This window comes from Euprymna scolopes, chromosome 7 (assembly GCF_053919585.1).
Source record: "Euprymna scolopes isolate OS-2025 chromosome 7, ASM5391958v1, whole genome shotgun sequence".
Classification (NCBI taxonomy): domain Eukaryota; kingdom Metazoa; phylum Mollusca; class Cephalopoda; order Sepiida; family Sepiolidae; genus Euprymna; species Euprymna scolopes.
The window spans coordinates 129,733,693-129,756,287 of record NC_136488.1 but is presented as its reverse complement, the minus strand read 5'-3'; positions in this window follow the sequence as shown (position 1 = coordinate 129,756,287).

Sequence of the window (22,595 nt, the reverse complement as noted above, 5' to 3'; positions counted from 1 at the left end):
TGTAGGTGGGGGCCTCCGTTCGTTGTTCGGTCCCCCCATAATCATTTTATATATATTTTTGAGTGAGGTTGACTTAGCAAGATAAAGGACCGTTGGAATAAATTCATAATTATTTAATTTTATTTTTAAGTAAAACATTTTATTTTCAGTTGCGTACACTTATGTTACCGGACTGGCAGGTGTATTTTAACTATTATGTACTTTTACCAAACAATTTAATAAACAAAAATATATTGTAAAACTTGAATTTACCTCGTAAATACTATTTAAAAATAGGACGGTAACATAAGTGCATAAGCATCACTTTATTTTACATATTTCTTTTCCAGACGACCATTTGAATAAATTCACAATTATTTAAATTAAAAGTGCTGTATAATTATTTCTAAAAAAAAAAATGAAATTAAGTGCTAAGAAATGATGAGCCATGTAGGTAGAAAAGTAAGTTTTATTATTCATGGTAGCATTTATTTATTTATTTTATTTATTTATTAAGGTAAATTAAAGTTTTACAATATCTATTTGTTTATTAAAATGTTAGGTGAAAGTATAGAATACACAATGTTTTTTTTTTTTATATAATTACAAATTTATTCAAACGGCCCTTTATCTCGTTAACCTGCCACAAAAAAAAAATAAGTATAAAAAATGATTATATATATAACATAAGTGCATAAGTAGCAATAAAGTTATTTTTAATATCGTATTCAGCTAAATCCACAACAAGCAGCACTTGAATGAATGGTTTATTATATTGTCGCTACACCGTAATCATGTGATTATTATTTTAGAAAACTAAAAATTGGGAGACAAAATAGTCACGAGAACCCGCAACTGTATTTTCTAGAAACTAATTTTGTGGTAAAAACACAAACATGTCCCAAGGCAACTGTATTTCAAAAATATACATTTGTGCCAGCATACTATTTCCCCTTTGAAATTATGAAAATTTCGGTGTATAAGATTTAAAAAAAATAAAAATAATAAAAAAATAATAATGTTAAAAATAATAATGTAAAAATAATAATGCTAAAAATAATAATGTTTAAAATAATAATGTAAAAAATAATAATGTAAAAATAATAATGTTTAAAAATATGTAAACTATGCACATTGTTTTAAAGCAATAAAACCGTTTTGTCTGAAGTAAATCAAAAAAGGTGTTTAGTCTAGTTGAATGAAAAAAAAAAAAAGAAGGCCGATAGCCATTAGTCGCGTGCTCTCGTGCAATGAATGAATGCGTGAATGTAGCATTGACATGAAATTCTTAAAAATAAACTAAAATGGCCGGAAAATACGCTGAAATGACTTAAATAAATAAAAAGTAAATGATTTAGAATGACTTTAATAAACTTAAGGATGAATTGAATGACCTTAAGAATGACTTGAATGCTTAAAAATGACTTGAATGGCTTTGAGACTGACTGGTTGTAAAGTGAGTGATCATTTTACATTGAATTAATACAGAAAAGGGATCCCCCACTTTATATCACAAAGTTACAAGCATAAGTACAGCATGTAGTAAGAACAGATAATACACTTTGATCTTGGCCAAAAGGTCAAGAAAAGCTTAGAAAGCTAAGAACAGCATCTATTAACAACAGACTTTTGATCTTAATCAAAAAGACAAAGCACAAACGTGTTACGGACAGACCGACAGACCGACCTACTCTGCTAGATTTCCCTTCTCTCTCTAGCGTGCTCGACTTTCTCTGTCTCTCTCTTTCTCTGTCTGTCTGTCTGTCTGTCTGTCTGTCTGTCTCTCTCTCTCTCTCTCTCTCTCTCTCTCTCTCTCTCTCTCTCTCTCTCTCTCTCTCTATCTGTCTGTATCGCAGAGTTCGGTAATGTGGTCGATTGTAAACAAAACAGATATAATTCTCGCGCTGTTGCTATCTTGTGTCTGACTCTAAACCTCTCTCTCTCCCCTTCTCTCTCTCTCTCTCTCTCTCTCTCTCTCTCTCTATATATATATATATATATATATATATATATATATATCGTTCTATCTATTTGTCTATCCCTCTTTCTCTCTCTCTCCCTCTCTCTCTCTCTCTCTCTCTCTCTACCCTGTTCGACTCGCTCTACCGTGCTCGCCTCTCTCTCTCTTTCTCTCTGTTTAGCGCGATCTCCCTCTCTCTACAGTGCTCAACTTTCTCTATCTCTCTCTCTACCGTGCTATATATATATATATATATATATATATATATATATATATATATATATATATATAAAAGCTCATTCACGTGAAATCACCTTTTTCTCCACCCTATTCCCTCTGTTTCACTATTTGTTACCAAGTAAGATCTATGACTTACTTGTAATTTCATTAAATACTTTTGCAAGCAAAATCCGATCCCGCATTTTGCTAAATCCTACCCTCTGATGAGAAGGAAAGTAATTTTTTCGAAACTCCGCGGATGCAGGACTGTCCACTTATCAAGTGTTTTTTAAAATCAAATATGTTTTTACCTCTTTTTTAAAGTGTTTTTTTACATGTTTTCTTAATTACTTGTTCTTATATATGTATATATATATATATATATATATATATATATATATATATATATATATATATAGTAATTTATAGAATATATATGGCGATTAAGCTACACTGAATATTCCGCGTTTCATCCACTCTAGGACTCCTCAGGCTTATGCGCGAATTCTGTGGTATGCTCCTCTTCTATTTTATAAATTACTTACTAACTAGCTCTACCTACGTATTGAGCACTTTTGAATTAAATACTTAAAGTTTACGCATAAATCTATACTTTCGTATATTAATTTTATGTGAGTAAATTAAGTAGTTATATATATATATATATATATATATATATATATATATATATATATATATATATATATATATATATATATATATATATGATTGTTGAGTTGGATTAAATCCGACGATATGAAATAAAATGGAAGTGGAAGGACCTGGATACTCAACGTTTCGCCGTATTTATGCGGGCTTCTTCAATGTCAATGACCATCCCTCTTGAAGAAGCCCGCATAAATCGGGCGAAACGTTGAGTATCCAGGTCCTTCCACCTCCATTTTATTTCATATATATATATATATATATATATATATATATATATATATATATATATATAGAGAGAGAGAGAGAGAGAGAGAGAGAGAGAGAGAGAGTACGTTGAAAAAAACATCGATAAATTACGTCATCATATGAAGGCGAGAGCTAAATACAGATTATTTATTTAAAAACTATTAAATATTTTTAAGACGTATGATTTCATTAACATAGGTTGAGCTTTATTGATCAGAAAAAAAAAATGCTTGCGACAATTTCTTCAGTTTGTACGTTGGATTTAAAAGGGATTATAACATCTTTTCTAAAGCGAGCGTTTATCTATGTCAATAAAACCAAGCTACCCCTTGTGAATATGTAACATATAGTTAACAAAAAAAAAAGAACAACAAAAAAACAATAATATCCATATTTACAATATGCAAAACAAAATGAGTAAAATATTAATTTCGATATAACAATTTAACTCATTCTCCGAATCATCCAAAAATGCAGTGGCATGTGTGTGTTTTGTGTGTTTTTGTATAAAAGAGTATGCTGTTGAATAAAATGAGTTTTAATTCATTTACTTTAAAAGTATTTCTCATTTAATATATTTTCTATCTGGAGATGTTTATTTATTTATTTTTAAATTATTTCTTATTTCATATATTTTTCATCTGCCGATGTCAATTTATTAATTTTAAAAATTATTCTTTACTTCATATATTTTATATCAGACAACGATAATTAATTTATTTTAAAATTATTTCTTATTTCATATATTTTCTCTTTTCCGATATTTATTTATTCATTTTTAAATTATTTCTTTTTTTTATATATTTTCCATCTGCCAATGTTTATTTTTTTTTAAATCATTTTTTATTTCATATACTTTCTATCTGCTGATGTTAATTTATTTTTAAATTATTTCTTGTTTCATAAGTGTGCTTGCGTATGTATGTGTGCGCGTGCGTGCGTGCGTGTGCACGTTTATATGCGCGTCCGTGTGTATGCGTGTGTGTTTATTTGTTCACATTAGGTTCACCTCTACAATTTTCTTTAAAATGCCAACTTATAAAGTCTGCGACTATGCTTAATAAGAAAATCTCATTTAAATCATGCAGAGAAAAGTAGTTATCGAGACATAAAGACCTGTATTATGCACTGTAATTCTCTGGTGGCCATCTTTTTATGCGCGTGCACACGCGATAAACAAGTCTACTTATTTAAACTATATACAAACTGCAATTCCTTCAGATAAAATTAAATATATATAGATATTCGGTAAGCTTACAATATATTTACATTTATTTATTTTTTAGTTTTTTTTCCATATATTTCCGGCCCGTTACCTTGTTTGCTTTTGAAGGTTCGTCTTTATACGGGTGTTCCTGTCAGCATGCGACTTCAAAGAAAAACATAACTTTTGCTTTTATATAATTTGCAAGCACATTCATTAGATATTAATAAACATTTCTAACTGCAAGTTCTTTTTTTAGGTAATTAAATAAATGTCTACTTAATATTATATATGTAAATAAACATTACAAAAACCAGCTTCCACCAAGAAAATATCAAATACCAAAACTTCTGTTTTTACATACTTTGCAATCGGAAATATTTAAATTATATACAAATTGCAACTTCTCCGGAGAAATCTAAGTGTATAAATGTTCGATAAACTTACAATATATTTACTTTTAAAAAATGTTTTTTTTAATATTTCTCGCCCGTTAATTTGTTTGCATATACATGTTTTCCTTTATACGTATGTTCCCGTTAGCTTTGCTTTTACATACTTTGCAAAAACATTTATTAAATATTAATAAACTTTACAAAATGCAATTTCTATTTACATAATTAAATATCTATCCAATCAGTAAATTTTGAGTATTTTTTTTTTCACTTTCTTTCTTGAAATTCTTTTCCGTTACTTTCCGGTAAAATTATGTGGGGGGGGGGAGTCATTTTACGAATCGGCCGATACAAAAGGGCGCGTCTTCGTTATTGTAAAAAGTTTATTTTTTATTTAGAAACACAATTAAAACAAATTAAATACTTTTATCAATTTATGTATTCCATGATTCAACCGAAAGAAATGCTTTCGGCGGCCATTTCTCTTTTGTCACATGACATTTGCCATAATTACATGAGAAAAAGCTTGCATTTCTATTTCCTGCGAAAAATATTTCCTTTAATTATGAACTTATGAATTATCGTTTTGCGTGCATTTTGGAAATATTTAGTAATGCGACATGGCAAAAGCAATATCAACGGATATTGAGAAAATAAACATAATCCTATTATGTTTTGTTTGTTTTCAACCACAGAAACGCCTGATTGGATATATTTTCTATCTGCCGAAGTTTATTTTATTTATTTCGAAATTATTTCGTATTTCATAATTTTCTATCTGCCGATGCTAATTTTATTTATTTAAAATCTTATTTTTTAACATTATTTCTTATTTCATATTCTTTCTTATCGCCCAATGATTTTTTATTTATCTTCAAATTATTTCTTTATTTTATATATTTTTATGAAACTATGTTTATTTATTTGTTTTAAAAATATATCTCATTTCATATATTTTGTATCTGCTAATTTTGATTTAATTATTTTTAAATCATTTATTTTCTATCTGCTGATGTTAATTTATTTATTTTTAAATTATTTCTTATTTCATTTATTTTCTACATGCCTATGCTAAGTTATTTATTTTAAAAACATATCTTATCCCTATATATCATAAAACAACATATCGTATCCCTATAAAAACATATCTTATCCTTATATATAATAAAACAACAGATGCCACACACAAATTTTTTATGTCAAGCCTATTACCCACAATCTTACGTAAATTTATACACAATTTCTGACACATCCAAGGTGTTCAAACAAAATCCTAAATTCATTCTGGGGAGCTACATCAACAATATCTCATTAACGTAAAGAGGAAGTAGCCCCCCCCCATTTCTGAAGTCGTCCTACTGATCCCCATAGCAACCGCTGGGATTTATACACATGGTATAGATATTGTGCTTACACCCTTCGTAACTGATTCAGAAATTAATAGCTCAAGCGTTAAATTCCCGTTCCTAGTTTAAAAAAAAATAATAACTTCTCCCTTATAACATTCCTGCTATTCTGATTGGCTGAGATCAGACCGATCTCTTATTCCAGATTACAACTCTGTTAACTAAACCGAACGCGTAGCCGTTATCCAACATGATGTCTACCGATACAGGAGGCCGGCATTTTACGTTAGATGAAGCGATAAGTGAACAGCACGTAGGTATTTGCTTATCTCACCGTCCCTTTCTCCTTCTCTGTTTATGTTTAAATGTGTTTAGAGTGAGTGAGAGAGAGAGAGAGAGAGTGCGTGTGTGACCTCATTACAATACCGCGTCCAGTTATTTGGTTTAACTAGACAAAAACACGACGTTGTTTCAATGCGGTCGCGGTGGAGCAGTGGTAACGGTTCCGCGTCGCAACGTAGGTGTTCACGTTCGTCCTCATGTAGTGAATTTATTTTTTGTTGTATTTCGTGTTTTTTTTTGTTTACATTTTTCTCAATTATTTCTTTTATCGAATTCAAACAGTTTTATTTATCTTTTTCCCCATTTATATTTGTTTTGTTTTTTTTAAATCGAAAATAAGCGAAAAACCTTCATTAGTTTTTTGGATTTTTTCTTTTAGTTGTTTTTTGTGTATTTTTATTTTGCTTTTTATTTGTTTCGCTGCTAAGTGGAATATTTGAAACCATGTAATGCAGTAATTTATTAAAAAAATAACTAATAAATGAAAATACACGAAAGCAGTTCCGTTTTTAATTTATAATTATAATCTTATTTATAAAAAAAACTGATAAATGAAAATACACGAAAGCAGTTTCGTTTCATTTCCTTAGGATAGGATTCCACGTTTTCGTTCTTACATAAATTTCTGCTTCTTAATAAAACTTAGAGACGAACTATTTTTAGTCGCGAAGGCCGATAAGTAACCGGTCAACATTACGACAGCATCAACGGTTTATTATTTATTTTTTTTTTTTTGTTTGACCTTTCTCCACCCGGGCTGCCTATTGCGTTTCAATCGCTGTTCTTACTATGAGGAAATTGTGTGTGAGGATGTATGAGGTTGGGAAACAACAACAACAACAGTTATACTTTAATATTTTTCGAAGTGGGCACGCTTTCACCGGACAACGCCGGTTAGTTTTATATATATTCTATCAGCCTATGTTTATTTATATTTACATTATATTTGCTGAATTATATTTCTTTTTAAATTATTTCTCATTTCATATATTTTCTATATACCGGTGTTAATTTATTTATTTCAAAAATATTTATTTTATTTGATTTATTTTCTATCTACTAATGTTTATTTATTATTTTTAATTATTTCTAGTTACATATATTTTCTATCTGCGAATGTTTATTCACTATTAAAATATTTCTAATTTCATAAATTTTTTAATCTGCCGATTTTTATTTTTATTTTTTTCCATGGAGGTCACCACTTATCAAGTACCAAAAGCCACTCGAGGATAAGGGTTATTGCGTGTACAGTAATCAATGGGATAGTATCGCAGTAATCGTTAGTATTGGATATTTGATACATTGTCTTATTTAAGGGGACGGTTCATCAGGAATTGGTTTATGTTGGACTTTAAGACATCCAAGTTGTATTCAGATGAGAAATAGGCAAACGGAAGAGAGTTCGACAGGCGTGCACTTCTAAGAAAGAAGCTTTGTTCATGGAATCTGTTTTGATTTAGGAGCTGATAAAGAGTGGGGAAAATTATTGACAATGGTTTCATCTAGACGGGTGTTTATCGTGAAAGATTGGCGAGGGGTCCTGAGATTGGAGCTCAGACGAGCATTTGCTATGGAAATAACGATAAAACAAAGACAGGCTAGCAACGTCTCTTCTGTGGGAGAAATGTTGCAGGGAAGAGAAAAGGGCATCCCCCACTAAGCCACGAAGTCTATTTTGCACTCTGTCAAGGCAGGATAGGCTGTTTTTAGCAGCTCCTTCCTAGATGTGGCAGCAGTACTTCATCCTTGAACGTACTTGGCTTTTATACGGATAGAGAATTACATAAGTAGTGAGATATCTTCTGGAGCGGTAGAAGGATCCCACCATTTTCCCAGCGACCTGGGCAACAGACTTGATGTACATGTCAAATCCAGAAGCTTGTCAAAACAGGGAACCTCCCCAAAACGAGAGCCATCCATTTCAATTGATTCCAGATGGTGATTAGAGCGTTGATGATGTAAAGATAGGAGCTTGGTTTTAGACGCATTAAAAGTAACCAGGCACCTCTTCACCCACTGTACCATGCGCTCACGGTCAGAGGAGAGAGAGAGAGAATCAGAGAGAACTTTGTCATTTACAGCCTTAGATGTGTAGCCATAGATTGTCGTGTCATCAGCATAAATGTCAATGAATGATTTAAGTTTGTGTCTTGGGAGATCATTGATGTAGATCAGGAAGAGAGTTGGGCCCAAGATGGACCCTTGAGGGACTCCAGTATTAATACTGTCGGCCTCTGATTTCTGCCCATTAACCACTGCTCTTATGAGCCTATCAGAGAGAAATGATTTAATAACTGAAAAACATCTCCAGTTATACCGTAGCTGGAAATCTTGTGAAGTAGGCCTTTATGTCATACCTTATCGAAGGCCTTTGATAGGTAAAGGGCAACTGCCCTAGAAAGGAGGCTTTTGTTGAGATATTCACTAATCTTATTGTTATATACTGGGTGGTATGACGGTGACGTCTATTCTGTTTTGTTTTTGTTCGTCTTAGAAAGAGTCTTAGTTTTTCATCTAGCCTGATCCTGCTTGGTGAGGAACCTCCTCGAGGTATCCACTGGGCTAAGCCAGGTGCCATTCACCAAACCCGCTGGATGGCTAGGAACATTTACTGTATGAAGATACTCATCTTTTCCAAGGAACTAAAATACAACACGGACACTATCTTAAAGCTTGAGAGGATTAACAAATTCCTGGCCTTATTCTACACCAGCCACTGGGTGACCACCACATCTGCAACTGATGCACCTATCCATGACCTCCAGCTTATGAAGAACATGCTGCAATACAAGCAGTATGACTATGAACTGGCAACCTCTGTTCTCAAGAAAATGAACAACCACCGCTGGTATCTGACCCAGGAACTAGTGCCATTCACCTTGTTCAGTTCACATACCAGCATGACCAAGTCTGCAAAAGAGAAGCTCGCAGTCAAGCTGTCAGAAACAGAGAAACCTGAGAGTTACAGGAAAGGCAAGCCAGTGTTTCCTGTCATCAATGCAGCTACAGTTCTCACAGACATGGTAGGGCCAGAGTCTCACTTTCTGTTTGATGCTCTTCGAGTGAAATGTGACTGGCTCACTACTCCTGCTGACACCTGGGAAGACAATGACAGCTACGGGAATGCACAGAAGTTTGTGAGGTCAGTGAAAGTGACCAATGATGTGGCTGAGAGAGGTGTGAAACTAATGAGTGGCTTTGCAACTCAGATCACAAGTGACCCAAAGCAAAGAAGCTGCCTACTACAAGTTGTGGAGTACCACAGGAAAAAATTTGACAGTTTCAAAAAAGCCACATTGAACAAGTGATAATACATGTATTAGTAACATCCTATCTGACAGTTTCTTATGCAATATATGTTTCAGTGCAGTGCTATCATACTACCAAACTGATTTTTTGTAGTGTTCCAGCTGTTTGTGCATTAAAATTAGTTAAAATTTACACAGGTGTTCATGTGTTTTATTGTGCTTACTACCATATGCAAGGAAATTTTATTAGCTTTCATTTGGTACCACTTTCAATGCTATAGCATCAACCTCTGGAAAGCTACAATGAAAATTAGGACATAATATCCCATATTTTATAGCGTTTTTGAAAAACATCAACAATAAAATTACATGGCTCTTGAGGCAGGCATAGCCAAGGTCCAAGATCACAATAACTGGTAAATTTAGCTAATTTAGACCTTGGAGAATGGGAATAATAGCAGTTTCCATATGTTTGAAGAAAAAGGTCAATTTTGAAGAGGTCTAAGCCAGGGTACATTCTATTGCATTAGCACCAAGCCTGTAATTAAACTATCAGAGATTTTTTGAATATCTCGATAGATAGAAAGATAGTTTGTTTGACATTTATACACATATACGTGTTGTAAGCGTCTCTGATTGGAATTACCCTGTTCATTTATTGATGAATAACGAGACACTTTTATAAACAATACTTGGTTTATTTATCAAACATTCATATTTACACTATACGGCGGTGGAGGTGATGGAGAGGGATGTAGGTTGCGAACGTGACAGGCAGTTTATCGTCGTCTGACTTCGTTTCTCTCTCCGCGTCTTTATGTCTGTTTTTTGTTTATCATTTCTCTTTTATGGATTTTCGACCTCGTAACCCATTAACCAATTTACGTCATCGACCCATATTCTGACCCTCTCGGTGTTTGCTTTTTGTATTACCTGCGGCCGAATTACGTCATCTCATTCCCGGGTTACATTTTTTTCGGTCAGGGTTTAAGTTCGTTCGAACTTTGCTCCATTCAACGGCCTGACCCATAAAATGACTTGCGTCATAGGACCAGGTCATTCAATTCCAGGTTCCATTTATGATGGCCCGGATTTCGAGTAAATTCGCACCTTTCCTCTCCCCTAACATTATGAGATAAAACCGTTAGCAAATCTGCTGTAGATCTAGCAGAACGAAAACCATATTGCATGTCACTAAGAAAATTCGTGTCAAGATATATCTAGTTATTACGTTTATCTCTAATATAATTACAGGAGTCTATGATATATTTTGATTGTTTAGACGCCCGGCCCAAACAGAGACATCACTATATGATTATACCATTTTTAGACAGAGCAGATACTGCCCTTGGATCCTAGCCAGAAGGTATATTTTAGTTTTATATACGGCCCAAATCGATATTATTATTATTATTATTATTAGTAGTAGTAGTAGTAGTAGTAGTAGTAGCATTTATCTATTTTTTATTTTTTTATTCTCTTAATTTTGCATTGCGTTGTCAGTGATCGAGAGATTCTATTTTTTAAAAAAGAGGGCAGAAGGTGATAACGCACGACGAATATTAAAGGGAACTACGGTAATGATATATAGATAAACAGTAATATTTCGCTATAAATTTAACGGGATGAATAAATAAATTCGCCTTTCACTTGCTAGTTAAACAACGATTCAATCTTTTTTTTAGAACCAAATCGGTCATTTGAAAAATAAGAACACAAACGACAAATTCGAAGGGCGTTCCAAAAATAATGACCGCTGATTTTTTTATTTTTTTTGACTCCGACCGAATAACTTAAAGAGAGTTACAAAATGCATTTTTATAATGACTGACAGATTCATCTCTCTGTTGTAGATATTGGTGACATGAGACTCTACAAAGCAACCTTTGTCGTGGACATACGTCAGAAGCAGGGATTTGTTAATGAATTTCTCCATGCAAAAAATTAAATTGATTAACATTCTTCGGCGTCTCTTGCACGTTGACAAAGCCGATGCAGTTGATATCAGCACAGTTATGAGATGGGTTTCCTTGATTTTAGAGTGGCGACAAAAATGTGAGTGACCAAGCGGACTCCACACGCCTATGCCCACCTACTAGCCATCGCGGACAAAAGTGCATTGAAAATGGTAGAGCTTATGTAGAAAAAGAAATTCTAGAGCTCAAAAGATCGCCCGTTTTATTGGTACAACTCCCGTCTTCGTTGCTCTTAAGCTTTATTTTTTAATTAAAAATATCAGGCCATCCCATAAGTTCTGTCCCAATTTATGAATAAAGAAAAGAAGTGACCAAATGGTACTTTTTATCAAAGATTTAATCATCAATATACTTTCCCTGATTATCCATGAGTCTCTTCCCTCTATTAACAAACTTATTGGTTCCATTACTGTAAAATCCTTTTGGCTTTGATTTGAAGAACTCACAAATGTCAGTTTCAACACCTTTTCTGCATTACAAAAGCTGTTTCTTCTAAATGATTTTGTAAGCTACTGAACAAATGGTAGTCTGAAGGATCAAGGTCAGAAGAATATGGTGGATGAGTAATTTTCTCTCACCCAAGTTCTTCGATCTTTTGCGAGGTAATTCTTGCATTATCCTGATGAAACATCACCCTTTTTTCCATTCACTAGAGCTTGGCTTCCCCCCACCCAACTTGGTTCAAACGCACTAATTGTTGACAGTTGATTTGAGCATTAATTGTTGTATTAGGTAACAATTCAAAGTGGATTATTACTTGGCAATTCCGCCATATTGAAAGACAAACCTTATTCCCATGAAGTTTTCCTTTCGTCTGTTGCTGAGGTATTTCCTCTTTAACAAGCCATTGCTTTGATGCTTAACATTTCTATAAAAGCTTCATTTTTCGTCACCAGTCACAAGTTTATCCCAAAAAGGTGAAACAAGTTGACGAGAATGGAGAGAAGAACATGTCGACTCTGGATTTGAGATTGTTTACAGACAATCCATGGGACACCAATTTTTCAAGTTTATGAACTTGTCCAAGTTGTTGAAGATGACGATCAACAGTTGTATGGTTTGAACTCAGTTTTATTGCCAATTCTTCACCTGATAAAGCAGGGGTTTCTTCAAAGGTTGCTTCATCAAACTAAAACTAGACGTCCGATACGACCTTCATCTTTAAGAGTGAAATATCCACTTCTTAATTTCACAAACCATCTTCTGCAGTTTCTTTCATTCACACATTCCTTTACATAAACTGAATTACTTAGCCTTCGCGACAAGATCAAAGTGTAGTATATGTTCTGCAGATGCTGCACTTCTATTTCTTGTTCTCTTTCAGTGGAGGAGAAATCCTTCACGACTGAGACAATTTTTATTTTTGTACCTTTTCTCCACGTTAAAAAACGACCCTGGTTTCTAACTCTGTCACGTGGGGAGGCATAGTAAATAGGTACATAAACTGAATTAATATTTCTAGCCGCTTCGGTTGCTGAGTTTCCTTTCTTAAACTTATAAAGCATTTTATGACTCAAATGATTCTTAGGCACTTCAATGTTAGTAGAATTGCAACCAAGCATATTTAAATTTCAACGTTCTGTAAAAAATATGCATCTAAACATGAAAATGTAAAAAAAAGTACACAACATATTTTAAGTTTCGTTCAAGTTAAAAACAAAGGTAAAAATTCGGACAGAACTTATGGGATGATCTGATATGATGCATTACTGTTGGAACGACCCTCGTATTTTCCCAAGAAGGAAACTCTATTAAGTAAAGAATATGAGATAAGGACGTGGACCCTGGGTTTACTTTTTGCAGCCTCAGAACCCTCGCTTCCCTTTATTTTATCCTTTATTCCTCACATTTCATGAGCAATGATTCTCAGAAGGCGGGAAAACTTGTTCTTGTCTATCCATCTATCCATCTGCCACGTTTAACGATGGCTACGTTTTGATCTTGAAGTGATATATTTACTCCCTTACACCAAGTGGTTTCAAGCTTTGTATGGGGCGAGTTGTTTACGTAACACTTTATCTCTCAAATGTCATATTGTTTGTCTCAATCTTTTTTTCTACAAATACGATCACATGTGTTTTCCCTGCTTTCATTGTTCTGGATTTGTCAAGTAGTCGTTATTATGCAGTTTCCCACTCAATTAGCTTCTTTCCAAATAAGGCACACTTCTGGACATCTTTTGCCGACTGTTTCCCCCCTACCAATAGACTTGGTCTTGTACCAATTTAGGTTAATGGACTTCTCCAGTCTTTGCAACAATCATTTTTCATTCTACTTAGCTATTACATCAAGTAGTTTCCTGGCTCGCCTGGAGGTATTTTTAATTAAAAATATTCAGAAGGATCGTAGATATTCCTATCTGATATATACTTGTATCAAGGATCGACCATTTTGCTTTTCCTATAATCCATTTTGAGCAGCGGCTATTGTTTCAAATCAACCATTCCGTTGCTGAAAGTCTTACTAATCGTTTTCGTTTGGCAATGCCAATGTAATACTGCGTGTAGTGACTTTCTTGTTGGTTATTCTTTGTGGGTGGGTGGGTGCTGAAATATTATGTAAGTTATGTCATTCTCAATACCAACGATTTTTCAATCAGGTTTATTGAATGTGACATGACACACATTCTTTCTGAAAATAATATACAAAGGAATTTCAGATGAAAACCTGGATTGGGAATCAGTTAGTGTATGGGCGATTGATCGGGATCCGAATCGTAAAAATCTTAACTATTTGACGTATTAGAATCGATATCAGATGTGAACCAACCACCTATGCTGGTCGAATTTTATATTAATAACGGTTATAATAGAACTAAATTGGAGCGTTTATTATGTGAACAATCCCGGGCAGTTCTCGATTGCCTTGCTGATTCCATTTGCTTGATCGATTATGCAACAAAAACCGCTTCATAGCGGATTTGGGATACATTTATACTAACATTATTTTGCTAAGAAAACAATGTATTGCGAAAAGAAGTTGTTTAGACTATATCCTGGAGCAGCATATGACTGAGGTTATCTCTCAAAGACAATCCTGGCGTGAGAACAGCTCGATGGAAATTTAACTTTATAAGCGGTTATATACAGTTGGCGTTGAACCAATCAGAAGAGAAGAGGATTCCCAATTGGCTGGATTGGACTTGGAAGCTCCAGTTCCCCACTCTGTCACCTCATTATATAAGCTTATGCACGAGCGATTTTTGGACAATTGAGAAAAGACAGTTGAGAAGAGAGTAGACAGTGAGTTGAACAGAGTTAAGCTGAAAAGAGATTCGAGGCCCCTGTCTGCTGAAATATATGCCGGCATTGCATACCGCCGTCAACTCTTCTCTCTTGTTGAGTACTTTTGTCATACGCAAAAATAGATTGTGGCTGAAACTTCTGTTGCTGGGTAAATTATCGTTTTGATACGATCTCTTACACAGGCCTTTTCCGTACCTTGTACCTGCATTATTACCCATCCAAAAGTGTATTTTTATGTTTGCAGAAATAGATGCACATATTAGGTGGGTTTTATTGCACGATATTCAGAAAGCAACTTTATAATTAAAATTTTTAAAAATGAATCGGAACCCAGAATTTAGAACGGAATCGGTAATAGTATCGGAATCGAGACCATACTTTTCCTTTCCCTAATTGAAGATTTAAATATATTATATTATTTCTTATGGTCTCTTTGTCTTACTGGATTCTAGAACAAACATTCATCTAGTCTGGTGTAATATCCAATTTCGTGCTGTTACATAAGGTAACATCACTTGGAGAAAGTGCACCATTCCTCGTTAAAGCCAGTGTAGATCAACCATAAAATGAGATCTTGTTCGGTCTGCGAACTCTATGAGTTTGAATATTTAGGGTTTACTCGTGGGAAAGGTATTCTCAGCATTAAATGATTGTGCCGTATAATCATAAAACGATAGATATTTGTTGATTGTAAGCCACCAATAAAATTAAAATTACCCACGCCAAAAGTATATTTTATGTTTGCAGACATATATGCAGATATTACGTGGGTTTTATTTTACGATATTCAGAAAACAGTTCTGTAATTACAAATTAAAAAAAAAATCGGAATCGAGAATTTAGAACGGAATCGGTATTAATATCGAAAACAATTAGTGCATCGTCACCTCATGTTCTTTTTAATTCAGTCGAAGTTCTCAAAAAATCAAGGGACCCCTTCCGAGGGGTTAACACTTGATCTCTATATGAGATACGTAGATATTCGAATGTTCTATTAACGTTATTTTTTTTACCTATCAATGGGATAGTAAAGAATTTGAGGACATACGTTTCCTCTCCCTAATTGGACATTTAAATATATTATATCAATATACATTTCTTATGGTCTATTGGTCTTACTGGATTCTAGAACAAACATTCATTTGGTCTAGTGCCTTTTTCAGTTTCGTTTTGTAACTTGAGGTAATAGACGTAGCTGGTAGATCAACACATAGCTTCTCTATATCCCATTCCCTATTTCAGTTGGTTACATTTCCGACAGGTTTCCCAGACCAGCAAGATCAACATGCCTCACTTCTAGATCTCTTTCTAACAACGGTTCCCGAAATGCCCACAGCCCACTCGGGGATGCTGATCACGCTGTGATAATGGTAGAAATCAGCCTAAATTATCGCCCTAAAACTGAAGAGCCGCTACTCAAAACAACGAGGTATTACAAAAAGGCTGATTGGGAAGCCATCAGGGAACTCATCAGAGATGCCCCATGGCAAAATATCTTTACTCTTCCAGCGGAACAGTGTACAAATGAGAACACTGAATAGTTCAAAACTGCAATTGAAGCACACATTCCCGCACGGAAATTCTATAACAAGCCTCACTCTCCCCAATGGTTGTGCAGCTGCCATTTGTCAAAGGCAGCATGCGTTCCGCAGATTCAACCGACATAAGTCCAGCTCAAATAAACAGAAGTATATAGAAGCTAGAAATAATTGTAAGAGAGTGATAGAGACAGCTAAGACAGATTACTCTGAAACCACCAGAAAACACATCGAAGCACAGAAATTAGAAACCCGGGATTTTTGGAAAATCTACAACAGCGTAGTAAATAATGGACAGTCAACTATTCTCCCACTATCAAACAATCATTAGATTGCTTGCACGGTAACTGACAAGGCTAATCTGCTTGTCAGTCGGTTTGCCTCAAACTCCACACTGAACCCGGTACACCACTCCCTCCCTGATTTTCCTCTGCGAACAGACGCCACACTAGACGATTTGAAAATCACCCCTTCTCAAGCACATGCTATTATAAAAAAACCTAGACACCTCAAAAGCATGTGAACCAGATCCCATCTCGGCTGTGCTATTAAAAAAAATGCTCTGCCGAGGTTGCTCCAGTTCTCTCCAAACTTTACAATAAATGCCTTAACGAATCTTGCTTTCCTGACTGCTGGAAAACCGTTTCTGTGGTACCAGTCTTCAAGAATTCTGGTGAAAGAACTGACCCACTAAATTATCGCGCCATTAGCCTCCTCCCGCTTTTCGCCAAAATATTTGAGTCCTTAGTTAATCAAGCCCTAGTCCAGCACCTAACAGCTGCTAAACTCCTGACTGACAAACAATATGGATTCAGGCAATCCCGTTCAACAGCAGATATCTTAACTGTAGTTTCTGAACGTATATACCGTTCATTGGACAAAACAGGGGAGAGTGGAGCGGTAGCCCTTGATATATCTAAGGCTTTTGACAGGGTATGGCACGATGGTCCTCAAAGGAAAATTAGATCATATGGAATCACTGGAAGAATTCATAATGTAATTAAATCCTTCTTAAGTAAGAGAAAAATCCAAGTTGTCCTTGACGGTCGTACATCTAAACAATATGACATAAATGCGGGAGTACCTCAGGGGTCTATCCTTGGACCTCTATTATTCCTGATATTCATAAATGACCTCTCTGCTAAAATTGTTTCGGAGATGGGTATATTTGCCGATGACACTACTCTCTATAGCACATATGAGGGGAAAACAAATGAACACATATCCAAGGAAATGGCAGAAACACTAGAGGATGACCTCCAATCTGTAGGGGACAGAAATGGATGATCACATTCAATGCTGCTAAGACTAAGCTTGTTTCCTTCAATAACTACAAGAAACCTTCTCTACCACCAATAGCAATGCCCAAGAATACATGGCCTAAAAGTACTTCTTTTAAACTCCTCAGCCTAACGTATATAGGGAATATGAACTGGAATAGATACATTGGGAGCATTGCCAAGGCTGCTCCAAGGAAGGTTGGCTCCCTCTACCGTGCTAGAAAATTACTTACGCCTGACAGTATCCTGTATCTCTATAAGGCCACCATTCGCCCATGTATGGAGTACTGTTGTCACATCTGGGCTGGTGCATCTGCTGCTTGTCTCTCGCTCCTGGACAGGGTTCAAAAGAGAGTCGCCAACCTAATAGGTCCCGAACTGTCATCTAGGCTTCAGCCTCTGTCCCATCGACGAGGTGTTGCATACCTCTGTCCGTTCTATAAATACTTTAATGGTGAATGCTCTGACGAACTGAAAATACTTGTACCTCCCCGACGTAACTACCCCCGACAAACCCGACAAACTACTAACAGTAGAGATCCCTAGGTGCAAGAAAGCCTTTTACTCCAATAGTTTCTTCCCCAGAACTAAGGGTCTTTGGATCTCCTTTCCGAGATTCTGCTTTCCCAACTGTACTGATATGCAGAAGTTCAAGTGTAATGTGAACAAACATCTTTCTACTCATCTCCTTTCATAATGACCCTGCTAATTAAGCCCCTGATAGTAGCCCCCTGCTTCAAAGTGGCACTGTGCCTTATTTGGAGTGAAATTGAATAAAAAAAACATCACCATTTCTCATGAAAGCCAGTGTAGATCAACCATACAAATGAGATCTTGATGTTTAGTCAGGGTTAACTCGTAGGAAAAGTATTCTCAGTCACGTTTTCCTAACGAATTCTTGTACAGACAGACTTTAGACACTCGAGTATAGTGTCTAGCATTAATCTCTCCCAGTAGACATTACAGTTCTCTCTACTTTTTAAATTCTCTAATCATTTTTGTTTTTATGGGGATGGAGCATTCTGCCGGATGCAGACATTCACCCACTATTTCAATCACTTAAACCAAGAGATCTTTTTTTTGTTTTTAAAGTATAACCGTTCCTTTGAGTGCAATTGCTTGTATTTCTCTTGCATTTGGTTCACCAGATATATTCGACAGGTAATTTTTGAAATTCTTTTTTTCCTGAGTTCGGTTGCTCCTATAATTACTGGGATAATGATGATTTTCTTGAGATTTTAGTTTCTTTTCATGTCGTACATAAATTGCCTTAATATTTCATGCCGTACATAAGTTGCCTCGGTATTTCTTTATCCTCTCTTTCTCTCTCTCTCGCTTCCTCTCTCTCTATCTCAGCTCTGTTATGTCAGCGTCATTATGGACACTTACTTTAACTAAGGTTGCTACTTTTTACCGTTTGTCTATACCGCTATATCAGACTTAAACAGCTCTGTTTTCTATCTATAGGAATTTCACAATCGTAATGGATGGTGTATGGCTTGTTTACAACTGTTCTTTCTGGTAAATGCTCCCACGACTTGCTGCTGCATTAGATATTCAGCGTTTAGTAAGTGACACCTGAGATTTCTATGGACATAAGAAATAATGTAGAACCATTTCTGTATTTTTTTTTAATTCCTAAATCCTATACACTTTAAATATTTTCCTTGGGCCTTATGTTTTTTTTTAATTCAATTTTCACCCCAAACAAGACACAGTACCACTTTGAAGTAGAAGGCTACTACCGGGGACATAAGTTGCAGGGATATTATGAAGGGATATAAGTAGCAAGATGTCTGTTCACATTACACTTGAACTTTTGCATGTCAGTAAAGTTCGGAAATCAGAATCCCGGAAGGGAGTTCCAAAGTCTAACAGTTCTGGGGAAGAAACTATTGGAGTAGAAGGCTTTCTTACACCTAGGGATCTCTACTGTGAAGGGGTGGGATTTAGCTGCTTGTCGGGGTGCCGAGGGTATTCACGTCGAGGGAGTACAAGTGCTTGTAGTTCGTCAGTGCATTCACCATTTTAGTTCATTATTGATATTAGTTAGGATGTAATTGCGATCTCCCACACTCCTTACTACGATGCACTTTTCCAGATATTATGTATAGAGATTATGACGCGTCTCGAGACAATCTCTTCGAAACACTTTTGAGGAAAACATCGGACTTGAATATATCATTCGAGGATCCGTTCTCGACCATTGTTCCGGCAGAAACTGTGCCATTACAGGCTGAGATATTATTTGTGGATAGTGCTAGGATTTCATATTCTCACAAGCACTGCTTCCTCTCTTTAAGGAGACATTATTTTATGCAGTCTCAGGCGCCCCAACAGTAAAATTCCGACCTTGGTACTCAGGCTAATTTTAGAAGCCAGTAACCCCTTTTTCAGTATGCTGGCTTTATTCTTCTCACGTTTCGGCTTTGTGTCACATCTTTGTACGACAGAAGGGAATTAAATAGCCAGTCTTGGAAGGGTCGTTGTATTATATAGTAACCTGCTCTTCCGTAAAAAAATGAGTAAATAACTACACACTATAACAATAATATTATTAGCTATTGTTTTTTTGTCAAATGTTATTCATTATTGGGCATTTATTGTTATTCATCAATTACATAAGTTGCTATTATTATTAACACTAATAGCATTAGTAACACTATTACTGTTACTATTGTTGATTATTTTAATGTATTTCCATTCTTATGGCATGCTATAAATCAGCTTTTCTTGTTGATATGTTTAGAAAAAAGTTTATCTGTCATTTTAAACAATATTGTGCCGATTTGTGTCTTTACCTCTCTGTTAAAAGACCAGTTAAAGTATATTTCGTTTTCTACTGTGATTTTAATATTATTCTTATTAAAATCTGTGATACTTGTACAGTTTAATCAAGACATTAAAAATGAAAATATCGAAAAAAGTAACTGTTATATTGTAGGTATCTGTTTGGGACTGAAGATCCCCGAAAAATAAATTCATTTAGTTTGATCGAGTAGTTTTTTTACAGCGAAAAAAGCACGTTTTTATGAAAGCGCGATGAAGGTAGCCATCTTTAAAGTTTTGAACACACCAGGGAGAAGATAATTCAGTTTAAAGCGACACTCCCTCCCCATCTTTAATACTAGCTTTTCTTCCTAAAATTCGAAATATGACTACCTTTTGCCCGGTATGATAACAAATTGTTTTTTCGCCGAATAAAAAACAAAAAACAAAAACAAAACTACTTGATCAAATTAAGTGAATTTTTTTCGGAGAAGTTCATTCCATAACGGATACGTACAATATAACATTTTTTTTCGATATTTTCACTTTTTCATGTCTTGATTAAACCGTGCAAGTACCAAAACTTTATATCAGATATGTTCAAAGACTGTATAATAATTTTTTAATGGTTGAATATCTACTTATATATAAAATACACCTTTGTTCACTGTGCATCTGTGTGCTCCTTCCCTATTTAAAAAAAAATCACACATGTACATTGGGTCAGGGAGTGTAATGAGAGAGGTTTTGTATCTTCGATAAGTATCGAAAATTGATAGTCGAAAACGTCAGATTTTAACAGAAACAGTTCCAATTTGACCAAAGTTAACACCCTTATACAGCCTAAAATTACAAGTGCATGTGAGATATTTCATCACCGCACAAGCAAAAAAAGCGCGGCGTATAATATTAACAGTAGGTCCTTTGATAACGCAGGCCTGTTCGAAATTAATGATTATGTTTAGAACACAATTGAACCATGATATTTGACTTTTTTCATTTTAAGAAAATGAAGCCATAACATCATAATTTTATAAAACCTTGAGTAAGTACTGTATAGTGTAATGTACACTACAGTGTATTGTGAACTAAGTCACTGCGGTGGGACATGTTAAGTTCCTCCGGTACACTGCGGTGGGTTCCCGTCTAAAGCAGTCAATCAATTGATTTGATTGAAAAATATGCGATTTTACCCGTTTTCGATGACAATAAAACTATTGCCAGTGTGGGACATATTTGATCCTAATTCAATCCCAAGCAATGTCCGGTCTCCCTGCTAGTTTATATTTATATTGCAAGAAAAAGTGTGTCATACATGGTCTAACAACCTAGGATTTTTTTTTGGAAACTGTATATTGGTGATTAGATATCTTATTTATATAGTGTCTAGGCTTTTGTAAATTTTGTTCTTTTTTAACGATTTTGATTTAAGGTGACGTCAATCATGTTGACAATAAAGTTCTTACGGTTTTTAACTTTTAAATTCAGATAAACATAACTCGGCTTAAACAAAATTTTATTGATTGAAATAAACGCCATCAGAATCAACACACTTTCACCAACGCAAAACGAGTGTTTTTATGTTAGTAACGTAAAAATCTTGCGTTCTGGTGGGGATGAAGTCGCTGAAGGCGTTTTTGATATCGCTTAGGTTTTTGAAGCATTTCCCACGCAGAAAGTTTTCGACAAGAGTGCTAGTCGGTAGCTAAGAGGTCTGGAGAGTATGATAAATGAGTCAGAGTTTCTTAACCCAATTCGTTTAACTTATATAAGGTCGGTTTAGCAACATGCTGTGGGACATTGTTGTGAAAGCGAACTTGCTTTTTCTGTTGACTTATGGTGAATGCTGTTATCGTCGAAGTTTCTGATGTATTTCATCCATTTGTTGACAGCACTTCTCCACCGTAACGGTTTCACCTGCATTAAAAAAAAAAAAATTATGGATAAGACCGGCCGCAGACAACCAAACAGTCAGCATGGCTTTCTTTTGATGCAACTCTATCTTTGGAAAATGTCGTAGAATTTCGTTGGCGTCTAACCACTGAGCTAAGCATCGCCGATTGTCATAAATGACACACTTTTCACCGAAGTCACAAACCGGTTGAGAAACGGGTCATTCTTGTTGAGTAAAAGAACTGAAGATGACACTTCATAACAGCGTTTTTTTTTTGGGGGG